General features: G+C 45.6%; 1 pseudogene; it reads right to left on the reverse strand.

Annotated features, from left to right (window-relative positions):
• Positions 1-336: 336 nt before the first annotated feature.
• On the reverse strand, positions 337-2,164 carry Krt18-ps4 (keratin 18, pseudogene 4; annotated as a pseudogene).
• Positions 2,165-14,029: the final 11,865 nt, after the last annotated feature.

Below are 14,029 nucleotides of genomic sequence, written 5' to 3' on the forward strand. Positions count from 1 at the left end.
TCCAAGATGTAGGGTGATTTTATGGGACATTAGGGAAGAAACACTGTTGCCAATTAAAATGTGAAACACCACCAATTATAAAACGTGAAGAAAAAAAAAGCACGCTGGAATCAAGTCTACAGAGTAGCGTTGGCAAATATTTGTAGAGCTAGCATTTTCGAGTGTTTATGTACAGTAATTCATTTAATCCTTGCTGCACCAGTGAGGAAATGGATCAGCCAGAGGAGGCTAGATTTTCTACAGTGACAAACACCACCCAAATCTCCATGGCTTAACTCAACAAATGTTTATTTCTTGTGCATGTTAAGTCATTTGTGGGTCTGGGCAATGGTCCAGGCCTGTGCAAACGAAGGCTATGCTTTCTAGGCTGTTTCTATCTCCTATCTCCTCCAAATAATTTCTGCTTCCATGATTATCCTCCTAGGAAAAGGGAATCTGCAGAATTCTGTACCAGTTCTTTATTTTGTTTTTGTCCCAGTGAGCTCTCAACTTTTATTGGTCCCTCAGTCCCCAGGGGTTCCCTCCTTCTCAGCCTCAGTGTCTCAGAACTGTGGTGTCATTGGTCTCAGATACACTTTGCCATCCATGACCTTACGTGGAGCTATCCTCTGCACAGTTTGCGTGGAGTTGCTGGAGTCCAAGGCATCGTTGAGACTGAAATCTTCCCCATCCTCCAGCAAGCGGCTGTAGGTGGCAATCTCCACCTCATATTTGACCTTGATGTTCAACAGGGCTTCATATTCTTGGGTCCTTCTGCCCAAATTTGTGCCAGCTCTGACTCCAGGCAGAAAGACCCCATTGAGCTGCTCCATCTGCACCTTTTATCTGGCCTTCATGTCCCGAGGTTGTTCTCCATGTTCTGGTTTTTCATGGAGTCCAGGTCAATCTCCAAGGTCTGGAGGTTGCGTCTCAGCTCCAAGAGGGTGGTCTCAGTGTCCCTGATTTCAGCAGACTTGGTGGTGACTACTGTGGTACTCTCCTCAATCTGATGAGACCAGTACTTTTCCAGTTCCTCACAGTTCTCCTCACGGTTCTTCTGAGCCAGTTCTTCATACTGGGCATGGATGTCCACCATGATTGTGCTGAGGTCCTGAGATTTGGGAGCATCCATTTCCACAGTCAACCCAGATCTGGCAATCTGGGCTTCCAGACCTTGGACTTCCTCCTCATGATTCTTCTTCATGAACAGCAGCTCCTCCTTGAGCACTTCGATTTCTGTCTCCAGCTGCAGCCTTGTGATATTGGTGTCATCTATCACCTTGTGGAGTCCATGGATGTCGCTCTCCACAGACTGGTGCATGGCTAGTTCTATCTCATACATAACTCTAAAGTCATTCGCTGCAAGACAGGCATTGTTGATCTTCAGGACGATATGGGCATTGTCCACAGAATTTGCAAAGATCTGAGCCCTCACAACTTTGATGATCTTGAAGTAGTGGCCATAGTCTCTGATGCCCTGGGTAGAGTCCCCTTTTCTCCAGAAGTTCTCAGATTTTGCTCTGTAGTCTCCTGTTCTCAGTCTCCAGGCTCCAGGTCTACCTTGTCTAGGTAGTTGGCCAGGTGATCGTTCAGGTCTTGCACGGTCTCCTTTTCTGTTTGGATTCTACCCATTCCTGCCGGTCTGCAGACCCCACAGAGCCACCCCAGACAGAGCGGGACAGGGATATCCAGGACCCAAAGCCCCAAGCACCTGCATAAATGCTGGCTGCTCTGCTGGCAGGCCAGACCCATTGGCTGGGAGTCTGCACAGAACCCAGGGACTGGAAGTTGGTGGAGAAGGTGGTGGAGCAGGTGGTGAAGCTCACTTGTCTGGAGAGGAGAGAGAAGCGAGATACTAGGACAGGAGTTCCACAGCTTACTGGTTCTTAAAATATTTCTCTCTCAAGGTAACACAAAGCCTTTCTATACGTATTTGATTGGCCAAAGCATTTCCTATAGCCACATCCACCTTCAAAGGACAGGTACCTGGAAACAGCAGACCAGAAGTCTTGCTCCGAGTAATCTTTGAAGTTAATTCTACTTGCTGCACTGTTGGGGAAATGGAGTTGCACGATGAGCAGACTATTGAGGCTCATAACTAATTCTCCACAAACACACTACTTGTGTTGAGAGACACCATCTCATGCTTCCCACTGAAAGGTGAAAAGCCCTTACTAAATTTCATGCTGTCAAGCAATGTCTACTAAAAAATCCAAGACAAAACTCATATTTAGTATACTAAATTTAGTATGGGGAATTATCAGTGGAGAATAGAAATTTGAGGCTGGGTGTGGTGGCTTACACCTTTAGTACTGACATTCAGGAAGGAAGGAGGAAGAGGAGGAGGAACAGGAGGAGAAGGAGGAAGAGGAGGAAAAGAAGAGGAGGAGGAAGATGAAGAGGAAGAGAAAGAAGAAGAAGGTGGATGTCTGAAATTTGAGGCCAGCCTGGTCTATGTAGCGAGAACAAAAATTTAATTTTGAAAATATTGAATAAAAGAAGGCCTCACTTGAGGTCAGCAGTTTTTGTCATCCATCTAAATTGTCTGATCTCAATAATATTTTTTCTAATTTTCAATTTGCTTTGTTTTATTTTTTAGACAGAGTCTTTCTACATAGCCCTGAGGATACTGCAACTCACTATATTGATCAGGCTGACCTTGTACTCCCAGGCATCCATCTGACTCTGCCACCCAAGTGTTGGGTTTAAAGGCCCAGGAAATGGCACTATTAGAAGGTGTGGCCTTGCTGGAGTAGGTGTGTCACTGTGGGTGTGAACTTTAAGACCCTCTTCCTAGCTGCCTGGAAGTCAGTATTCTGCTAACAGCCATCAGATAAAGATGTAGAACTCTCAGCTCCCCCTGCACCATGCCTGCCTGGATGCTGTCATATTTCCACCTTGTTGACAATGGACTGAACCTCTGAACCTGTAAACCAGCCCCAATTAAATATTGTCCTTGTAGGAGTTGCCTTGGTCATGGTATCTGCTCACAGCAGTAAAACCCTAACTAATGTGGCCATCATGCCTACTATATTTTATTATTTCTTAAGGTTTTCTAATTAAGACCCAAAGTTGAAAAATATTCTTGGAACAAACATTTGTATTCCTAAGATGGATTGCTGCACTTCAGTTTGGAGCACATGGCAGTTTTAAATAGAGGCATCGAGAACCTCAGAACTCTACCCAGGCAGGCAGCCCACCCACTGTGATCTCTCTATTTTTTTCAAACATTGTTATTAATTAATTACTGGTTTCTGACAAATGCACAGAACACTGAAGGCAGGGGACTGTCAAAAATGCTGAGAAAGATATTTCTTGTTTGCTTCATATTTCCATTCCGCAGATCAGTGGCATTCTCAGAGAACCCTCAGGTTTGGTCTAGATTGCTTTAGAACGTCTGATACCTCATTCTCATGACTGAGCTGTAAGCCTTTTGATACTAAATTTCTACTCCATTTCCCAGACTCTCACTCAAGCATTTTAACAAACAGTACTTATAAAATCGAAGGGTAAGCAAAAGAAAGTGTGAAATTCCTATCTGTCAGAAAGCCCCTGTTGAGCATTAGGGACAGTGAGGGTGGAAATAACAGTTGGAGACAGTGCCTGCCCCAGGACAGTGCTAAACCACTGGGGATGCTTCTGTGCCATCTTAAGATCAGTAACTTCTTGCTCTGGGCAGGCCAATGCCTTGATTTCTATCCTTAAAGTCACACCTAGCATGCCACAAACCAAATGTGTTGCCTTGAAGTCTGACAACTTTGGGATGTTTCCTAACTGGAGAGAGCGCTCCCTCATACTAGACAGCTATGACCATCGTCAGGGGTTCAAGTGAATGAGTGAGGTTAAACGACTGGGAAAATAGAGTCCCAGGGAATGGTATTTCTCTGGGGTATAAGGTGCCGCATGGAAAGATGGTGACATTGTGGCCCCCATCCTATGACTCTATTACCATGAGAGGTTCAGCTCTGTTCCTTCAAGTAAGGTGGGACAGAGAGCCAGAATGGTAAATCTAATGTCTTATGAGTGCCTACAGTGCACTAATTTAAGTTCCTCAGCTCCTTCAACTTCCTGTGGGTAGGTTGTCCGGTCATGTTCATGTTACTGTCAAGGGAGCTAAGTCATAAAAGGAGTCCATGAGTTGTCCCACAGCAAACAGACATTCAATGTCATCTATCAAAGATCAATTGTATTGATAATTTTCAAGATACTGTAATTTTCAATAAAAGTGTGCTGATGCATCTCACACACACACACACACACACACACACGTATGCATATGCATACACACAACCCATTTGTTCTTTTTTTGGTCATTCATCCTATAGAGTTCTAGGTAGGGACATGGATATGCTGGTAAACATTCCTCATGAAGACTGAGATCTGCGAAGGACCAGCAATTATGACTATGATCAAAATGACTGGGCTGACTCTCTGGTCTTCTGTGATAGGCTGGCCCGGAAGATCAGGTACAAGGATAAGACTCACTGGACAATGATGGGCATATCCATTGTCCAATGGGAGTTCTGAGGATTGTAGGTAGAGGCAGTGGGAAGAGGAGTGGTTCTTACAGGGTATATGTCCTGTACACTGAGAGGAGGGGAACGTGGCAGAAGATGACCAACAAAGAGGGCAGAGCAGAGGCACATGTGACCAGGGTGTTCTCTACTGCCCTGCCAATGGGCACTACTCAAATACCACTGTGCTGATCAGAATGGATGCCAAACACTGATATAGCAGTTTCCCACCAATTAGAAGGGGCCTAGGGCTTTATTCTTGATCTTTTCAATCCAACAAAATCTGTTCAGATGAGTTTCACCTGCTCTTTCTCCTTGAAGTACATGGACAGGTAGGCAGAGCCATGTCCTAGTTCTGAAGATGCTGTAGACTTTGCAGAGAGATGAAGAAGAAGCTGGGTGTGCCCTGTGGCTGTAGGACTGCTAGGGCTGGCATGGCACTGGATAGAGGACCTGACCTTTGTTGGAAGCCTTTTTGTGAGGAGATGAATGGCTGATCAGCTCAGGAGGTCACATAGGAAGGGGCTCTAAGTTTCCAGTGATGTGTTGTTACTCACTGTAAGTGAAATTCACATTCATGCCTAATTTCCTATTCATCATTTTGGGACCATTTTCTTCAGGAGCCCCCTTAAGTTGTGTAAGATTCAAATTTGATCATGTCCACATGCTGACCATTTTCTGGGGCCAAGGCAGATGCTATCCTTGTGCTTATGAGGTTTTTCCCTTGTCTTATTTCCACATCGTCTTTCAGTTGCTACTTCTGAGGAGGGGTGGGGTCTTGGCGGCAGGTATGGGAGGACAGAGGCAGTAGCATCCTGGGGTTGGGGGCAAGGTGTGCTGTTGTAAGTGAGCTCCAGGAGAGCAGAGATCGCGTAGAATTTATAGCCATACATAGGTGTTCTTCTTTCCCCATTCTGCTGCATGGAACCCTGTGTCCCATAAATTCAAAATAAAGCAAAGCATTGAAGCTCTCAGAAGTGCACATGGATAAGGCGAGCCCCTCTGCTGAAGCAGGGGCTCTGGGAGCCGTCTGTGGCATATGGTGACTCACACCGTTGCCATGACAAAGAGCTTCTTAGGTGGCAACATCTGGCCCCTCTGCCTTAGTTGCTTCTGCATCTTGTAGCATCTGGTAGACCACTGTCAATAAAGGTCTTATCAAGGGTGAGCCATCAATAGCCACCCAGGGGTTTAACTGCAGGGACAAATATTTGTGAGTACTGGCCAGCCACGTTCCCATGATCCCCCACCTCAGTCCCGTGAGACAGCTGCGGCTCTTCTCATTTGCAGGTGGAGAAATTGAAGTGCAGCTAGGTTAAATGACTTGCCAGAGTGTGTGTAACTAGATCAATTCATTTATTCAACACATTTTAAACTTTATGAGGAAGGAGCTGCAGTGCTGGAAAGAGTTCAAGTCAAGCCTGATGATTGATGGCCAGTAAACACAGGGCTTGCATGGGCCTGGGCACTTCTGCAGCCGACCTGAACAAGGCCAGCCAGGGGACAGGCTGGGATCAATCTGAGTTGGAACACTGTGCAGATTTGGAATGCAGTGTGTATACATATCTGTGTACATGTCTGCGTGCACGTGTATGTATATGCATGTATGCCTGCATGTATATGTACACACGAGTCTGCACATATGTGTATACATAAGTACCTCTATATATGCTAATGTACATACATGCTTGTGTATATACACGAGTTCCTGTACGTTTATGCATATGTATTTACATGCATGTATGTATCCACAGATGCACACACGTGTGCATGAATGTGTGCTTACATGCATATGTGTGAATGCATGAATATGAAGATGCATGCATGCTTGTGTATATATGGGAATATATATGTATATATGTGTCAGCATGCATATGTCTTCATGTGTGCATGTACATGTGTGCCTACTTATGTTTATGTGTGTATACCTGTGCCTCCATGGATGTGTGTGTCAGTATGCATGTGTATGCTTCTTTAGTAGAGAGGGACATGATTCGGGGTAGGTATTCGGGAGCGGGGTGGGAATTCACAAGGTCATCAAACCATATCCTCTCACTGGTGACAACCCTGCAAGAACCCCACTGCTTTCTGACTGTCGCTAACGCTCCTCAGATCTGCTCATCCGCTAGAATAAACAGAGCCCAGGAAGCATCATGACTGAGATGTTTGGCTTCTTCCTTTGACAGCCTGAACGTGAGAGATGTGACCGGTATAACTCCGGCCAGTTGAGAGCAAAACAGACCAAGGAAAACAATTACTGAGGGTGGGCATCAAGCCCTGGAACCTCCTGGAAGGCCAAGATTGACTACAAGGGCAGTGCATATAGGGTAGGGGGGAGGTCCTCAAAATCGAGTACTCAATTGGAGAAATTGGGACCACTAAGACTCTGCCATGATTCACCACGGCTCCTGCCAGCAGTGCTCAGAGTTATAGCTCTGCACTTTGCTAAGCATATGGAGGGAGCGGATCTTGGCTGGGTTCCAGACATCCAAAAGTTAAATTAATGGGTCTTGCCATGAGGGGTGCTAGCTAATGGGAATGAGGGAATGAGTCCAGCACTGTTTCTTCTTCGTTTTTCTTAGAGGGGTTTTCTTCCCAGACCCAACCAAAATGGCGCTGCGTTCGACCTATTTCTTCGCCCTTTCCCTCGGGGGATGACTGTCGCTAACTTGCATCTGGTCTCTGGTTCCGGCCCACTGGTCTCATTCGTTTATTCAGCTGACACAGGGGGTGGGTGGCAACAACGCGTAATTGCAGGAAAATTGTTGGCATCTTCTCCTGGAGAGTGTTGTGAACTGATGGAACTTCACTTTGCCTGCAGTGTTTGAGCTTCGGCTCTGGACTAAGTCTGCTCACGCTCGCTGCACACTCAGTCCTGATGAGAAGTTGCAGAGTCCGCGGCAGCTCACAGGGGTCAGTTCAGGCTTTGTGACCTCTCACTGTAGGTCCCAGGCCAGCACAGCTCACTGTGACAGGAGCACTTGAGTGCCGGTGGACTGGAGAGCGGGAGGCGGAGCAGGCTGATGACATGCTCGTAGTTGTATTTTTCTACTTCTTTAGCTTTCTTCCATTTGGGCAAACAGATGGGGTAATGTGGTTGAGGGAGGATGCTTGTACGAGATAGTCTCAGCACTTGACCCTGCTGTTAGGTCTCAGAAACACAGAACAAGTGGCTAACAGAGGTGCCTATTAACATATCAAAGCTGATGCGGGCCTGCTGTTCCCAAAACACTCCATACCTGTGGCTCCTCCCACCACTTCTCACCCAGACCACGCCCCCAAGCGGCTTCCTCGCGGAGCTGAGCTTCCGCGCCCTTCGCCCCCAGCCGGATCCCTTTATAGCTCAGTCATGGAGGGTCTTGCCTGTCTCTTGGCCCCGGGATCTTCTCGTGGTCAGTGCCTCTCTGCCTCTCCGTCTCCTTTCAGGGCAGGTTAGTTTGCTGGCTGTGTCCAGCCTAGACTCAGCTCTGCCGGCTTTCTCCCTTTTATCTACAACAAAAATCTCTTTTAAGGAGGTGGTCATGTCTTCTTGTTAGTTCATGTTTTCATTCACCTGCCTCAGCTACTCCCTCCACACATTAACAAAAGAAAATGCCCTATTTTAACAGCCCGCCCATAGGGTGTACTTGGTAACTGTTCTGGCTTTATAAAGGTGACTATTTCAGAGAAAGGTGGGCTATCTGGTGGCAAATATTTCATGATATCAAATGCCCATGCTGAGTGAAAAAAATTAAAGGAAAGGACATGACTGCTACTAGGTATGGTGGAGAAAAAAGTTTATTGTAGATAAAAATTTTATTGTAGATAAAAGGGAGGGTTTAGACATGGGCAGAAACGTCTGAATGCTGGAGTAAGTAGGGAAGAGCCTCTCGGGGGAAGGGCAGCCCAGTGCCTGAGCTAGAAGTTACAGGGTCAGGAGGGGGTGGGGTGCATAAGAGGGCAGTGTGAGGACTGAAGGATGCTGGGAGAACCTGGCGGCCAGCTCAGCTTTGATATGTTAAATAGGCACCTCACAATTGTCCCTGGGTTTGAGAATTAACACAAGCACTGGAGAAAATCTGGCCAAATTTCCATCAATGTGATTCCCTGCAGGACTCTGATCTTCCGGGAAGAATTTGCATACAAGGCAGACAGACACCACGTGATGAAGTGATATAGACAAAACCAGGCCCCCGGGTTAGCACACAGCTCTAGAAAAGAGGTCATCCTGTTTCAAAACGGTCTAATTTTCTACGACAAAGGTCTTTACGTATACTTTAAAGGACGTTAACTTTACGATCAGAAGTTAGTCATTTGATAAAATTTGGTGACATTTTCCTTTACGTCTGAAAATAGACTAAAAAAGTCTGACAAGCGATTCTGGGCTCATCTGTTTAGCACATCACTTCCCGCCCCACCTTTCGTTCTCATTGTTAATGGAGGTTTATCTTCTTTGCCTTTGACCTGTGCAGCTCTTCCCCAGGGGGAGGGGCAGAACTTGAGTTTAGAAAACACATCCTTTGCTGTTACACAAAGAGATTTACATTTCAATACTTTGGGAAAGATTAAGATTGAATGGCTGCTAGTGAAAAAATTGTGTTGGACCCTAGAGTTGAGAGAGAGAATATTTCATTGATCAGTCAGATGCTATCAGCTAATCTGGTCCTGTTCATTCCTTAGAGCAGATTTGCTGTGTTGGTGGTGTGGTTGGACGCAACCAATTCCTTCAATTGGAAGATGTTAGATGTCTTACTTCACTGTGCTATTGTGGATTAGTCCTGAGTAAGCCCCACCATAACGTAATAGTCACATAAAACCCACCAACTGTTTCAACTTCCGCTTATCCAGAATTAGCACGCACCAAAGACTTTAGGAGTGCATTAAATTTAAAAGCAGGAGACCTCAGTGAACAGCCAGCTGGGTTTGGCTGCCAAGTACTTTTAGCAAAATTGCCTTTTCCTAGGTCACCTTGAAACGTTTTCTTTTTGAAGATGGTCTGTGTCCATTTCTTGTTTTGGAAGTGTGCCTCATTATGTAGAAAGATTCAAATTAGTGTAATGACCAAGAAAAAACACCAAGGAGCTCTGCACATTCGTGCCCTTCAGTCCTCATTCTCTCTTCCCAGAAACGGAAGCGGCACAGTTACCACAGCATTCCGGTCTTCTCATTTAACAAGCGGAGCTCTCTTGCAGCCCCAGCCTGACCGCCTAGGCAGATCTGCTGCATTGTGGGATATTACTGGGCATCTGAGTGGGTTTTAATCTGAGTCTTAGATAGGTGGGGCGGCATGGTTTCCAGTTTGCTACTATAAGCAAGGCTGCAGTGAGCACGCGGCTTGTGAGGAGGTGTTTTTAAGACAAATTTCTTATGTAGAGAAGTCGTTTGCCTTGTTCTACGAGTGTGATCTTTGTTGGAGGGGATATCAGGGTGATGGGCTTAGCTGTGGTTGCCAGTGCTGGTGGATGCTTTTCAGATATCCCAGCTCCACCTTGGTTCCTTCCTATGGCTTCCTATTCCCCTCCCACTTGGTATGCAGTTTAGAGAGGTGTCCACTGTGAGTATATCCCTGTGTGCTCCAGGATGGCTCTGAATGTGGCTAGACACAATGCAAAACTACTTAAAACATTGTGAGTATTTATTTATTTATTTATTTATTTATTTATTTATTTTAGCTCACATTCATTGTTCTTCAGGGTGAACTCTGCAGATGTGTCACAGAGATGGCCTTCAGGTCCCAATGTCTGCCACCACATCAGATAACACTTCCTATTGTTTCCTTTCTTCTAAACCAGTGCTCTCCACTGGGGCAATTTTATCCTCAAGGGACATTTGATGATTTCTGGAGACAGTTTATGTTGTCATCAAATTAGCATGGGGGACGGGGGTGGGGTGGGGGGAGGGTGTTCTTTTGACATCTCATGCACGGGAGCCAGGAATGCTGTAAGCATGAGCTGTAGTCTGCCTGTTGATCCCCTCCAGAGATCCTAGTCATATGTTATCTTAAGTTAGAGTTTCTATTGCTGTGAAGAGACACCATGACCACAGTAACTCTTTTAGAGGAAAACATTTAATTAGTGCTGACTTACAGTTCAGAGGTTTAGTCTATTTTCGTCATGGCAGAAAGCAAGGCGGCCGTGCAAGCAGACATAGTGCTGGAGAAGAAGCTGAGAGTTCTACCTCTTGATCCAAAGGCAGCAGGACGTGAAGGGAGACACACTGAGACCTCAAAGCCCACCCCTAGTGGCACACTTCTTCAAACCAAGCTAACACCTAGTCCAACAGGGCCTCCTAATAGTACCACTCCCTGTGACTTGGGACCATTTTCTTTCAAAACAACACATATGTTAGTAGGGTTTGGAGATGGGGCCCTTGTGACGTGGGACGAGAAAAGAGATTCCTGTGATGATGTCGGTGGCTTCATAAGACCAAGAGAGAGCTGACCTGGTCCGATTGTTGTGTCTCAGGTGCAAGATGCCATGACCATAATTCGAGGGAAAGACTCTCAGTAGACATTAGCACCCTGATACTGGACTTCGAAGTCTTCATTACTGTGGGCTAGAACAATCTCTATTCTTTATAAACCTCCATTCTGTAGTCTTCAGTTAGGGTCAAAAAAATGGACCAAGACATCAATACACAGGACAGCCCTTGCCACAGAGAGCCCAGTTCTAAGGCTAATGGTGCCGCCACTGAGAAATCTGCCTTTACTCTTTTCCTTCCCAGAAGTAGATGGAGATCTGTCTTCAAGTCTGAGGTCATGCCAGCTGTGGGCCATCAGGGACTCAAAGAAGTTTCAGATGCATATTAGATTCAAGTTGAGGTTGAATGAAGAAACCAGAGGGTGTGACATGGCCTCGTGTCACGCCTAGCAGCAAAATGGAACCAATTTCCACAGGAAAAAGTCAAGGTCTCTGGTCACTCCTGCCAGTGTAGACAGGGGCTCGTGAAGATAATTCCTGGGTACTTATAGTGTGAGTACAGAGTCGTGATGGCCAGTGTCCTCATACAGACAGGCATCTATGATGCAGAACACAAGTTGTTTTAAGTGAAATTCTATAAGCTGCCCACTTTCTTCCCAGAGAGTGGTGTCTCTCAGAACCCGTTTTAGTTGAAGCCACAGCTGCAGCCAGCTGTGATGGAAGGGCTCCAAGGAGGAGGGGAAGGAACAGGCAATGCCAAGACTTGGCAAGACTGACAGCCTGTCCTTTTCCAGAAGTTCTTTAATTGCTAGAGAAGGCAGAGCTGGTCTTCTGGCTACCATCTTCATAGGTCTTGGAGACCTCTGAGTGAAGAGCTGAGGGCCCAGGTAGCAAGTAGAATCAAAGGTGGTGCAGTATAGGAAGACCCCTAGGGGCCTCCTCCCTTCCCACAGCTTCCTGGATGAAGAACTGAGAGTGCAGAATGTAGGAGACGATGTGAGCCTCTCTTTGCCAATGGGAACAAAGAGATTTTCCTTTTCTCTAGCTTTTCTTTTTTTCCTTTATCCTTTTTCTAATCAGAGGTGATTTTCTTACGAGGTCCTGGGGGAACCTGTGAGTGACTATTTATATCCGTCCTAAGGTGAATTTCCATTGATTACGTTATTAAAAGCCAGAACTCATGCCTTGGAGCCTATCTTACCCTGTTTAGAAGTCCATGATAGAAGTTTCTTTGGGACACAGTTTCTGAATTGTGAATCATGGCCCCATATGCGGTTGTGTAACTAAGTGTTAGGGAATCATAAAAAAGAAAAATTGACAACAGGTTTCTGAATTTACCACCATCAAAAACCAATTCAAAACCCGATTGGTAAACAGGTCTTCCCGGAGCCCTCGCCTATGTAGTATTGTGTTGTGTGGTATCACCATAGCTTGAGTTTTGAACATACAACTACAATGCACTTTGTACTGTGCATGGAGTCAAGCCACACAACCCCAGCAAATGCTGCCTGAGGCCTCCCGGCATGGGTTCGAGACTCATTGTGTGCTGTGAACGGCAGTGGTCACTGTTCCTAACAGAGTTTTCCACTCTTAATGAAGCATAATGGCTTAGTTCCGGAGAACAGAGGTCGTCAGTAGTCACTGTCATCATTCTTTGGCATGTAAGTGTAAAATTAGTGGACTTTGGACTGTAGTGTGTTACAAGGTCTGGTTGTAACAATTGTCATCTGAATGGCTGACTTGAGTTTCATAAGAATATATAAACAAACATTACATTTTGGCTTGGGACTAGAGCAGAATTCCCAATCGATATCAAATGATTCTAAACATACTTCTCATACTGTACTTTACAGCTATGAATGGGCAGCAAAATACTGACCATCTCCGAGAAACACTGACTATGCTTCCTCTCCATCCTGCAGTAACAAATATTCCCCCAAATTTAATTCTTTTTGTAAGAACAAGCAAATCGGCCTCGTTAGTACATACATTCGCTTTCGTCTTTACTAAATGGCAAAAGGATATATATCAAAGAACTATTTTAAATTTTCTTTATGACTTATTTGTTGTTGTGAAAATATAAAAATAAAAAGGGGTAGTTGTCTTTTACCCCGCTAGGTCCGCACCTTAGTGCCCCAAGATATCTGCTAGATATCTTGGGGGAAACACAGCCCGGCCGCACACTTTCCTACACTCAAACCCTCACATAAAAGAACACACAACCCAATAATCTTAGATCCAATTGGTAAGATATAATTGCCCACTTAAACATACAAAGCCCGGTACTATCCATCCCTTGAGAACATTAATAACAACCTGTAAATACACAGAGAAGAATGTTAACATCACCTGCCATCTTGTCCTGCCACGGCTTCTCACCCTCTCTCCTCTCCTTTCTCTCTTCTTTCCTTGTCTCCTCCTCTTCCTTCAAACTTCTCCCGCCCATCCTTCCTTCTCCTCCAATGACAGGCCTCCTATCCTGTACCTGCCCCTCACCTGTACTTTACAAATTCAATGGGGAAAAGGTTCTGGTGAAGTCACCTGATTCCTGAGTACAGGACAGGGCAGCTGTCCTTGGGGCAGTGGAATTAGCATCAAAATACAGATAACTCCAGGGCAAACCACAACACTTATTCACAGCAAATGTTTGTTTTGTATACTTATTTTACGTATCTGTATGCGTGAATAGAATGTGATTTTCTTATGCTGAGAGATTGAGGGTATGAAGAACTGAAATTTAAAGAAAAACCGGAGTTCCAGGAATTAAGTACCTGTGGCATTTGAAACTGTAAGGGTACCTATCTATTGAAAATATGTCATGGGCAGTGGCTGACCTCTCCCACTGGTAGGGAAGGAAGGTCTGGGCTTTGGGTTGAAGCCCTTGCTGGAAAGAACTTAAAGATACAGAAGATTCTGATTGTCCTTTGCTGGTGCCCTTGCTCTCCCTTCACTGAGCTCTGTTGGAAGCTCCTTTGTCCCCTGTGTGAAATCAATCTGTTCTCTGAGTCCAGGACTAATTGTCCTCGGAGACTCAGCCCATGGAGCACGGAGATGGGGTGGATAGAAAATGGCCCCCAGGACACCAACTCTTCTGGAGCTGCACAGACAAGTTGTTCTGTCACTCTTGGGCTAGGAGTC

Source organism: Rattus norvegicus, chromosome 1 (genome assembly GCF_021556685.1).
Source record: "Rattus norvegicus strain SHRSP/BbbUtx chromosome 1, alternate assembly SHRSP_T2T, whole genome shotgun sequence".
NCBI lineage: Eukaryota > Metazoa > Chordata > Mammalia > Rodentia > Muridae > Rattus > Rattus norvegicus.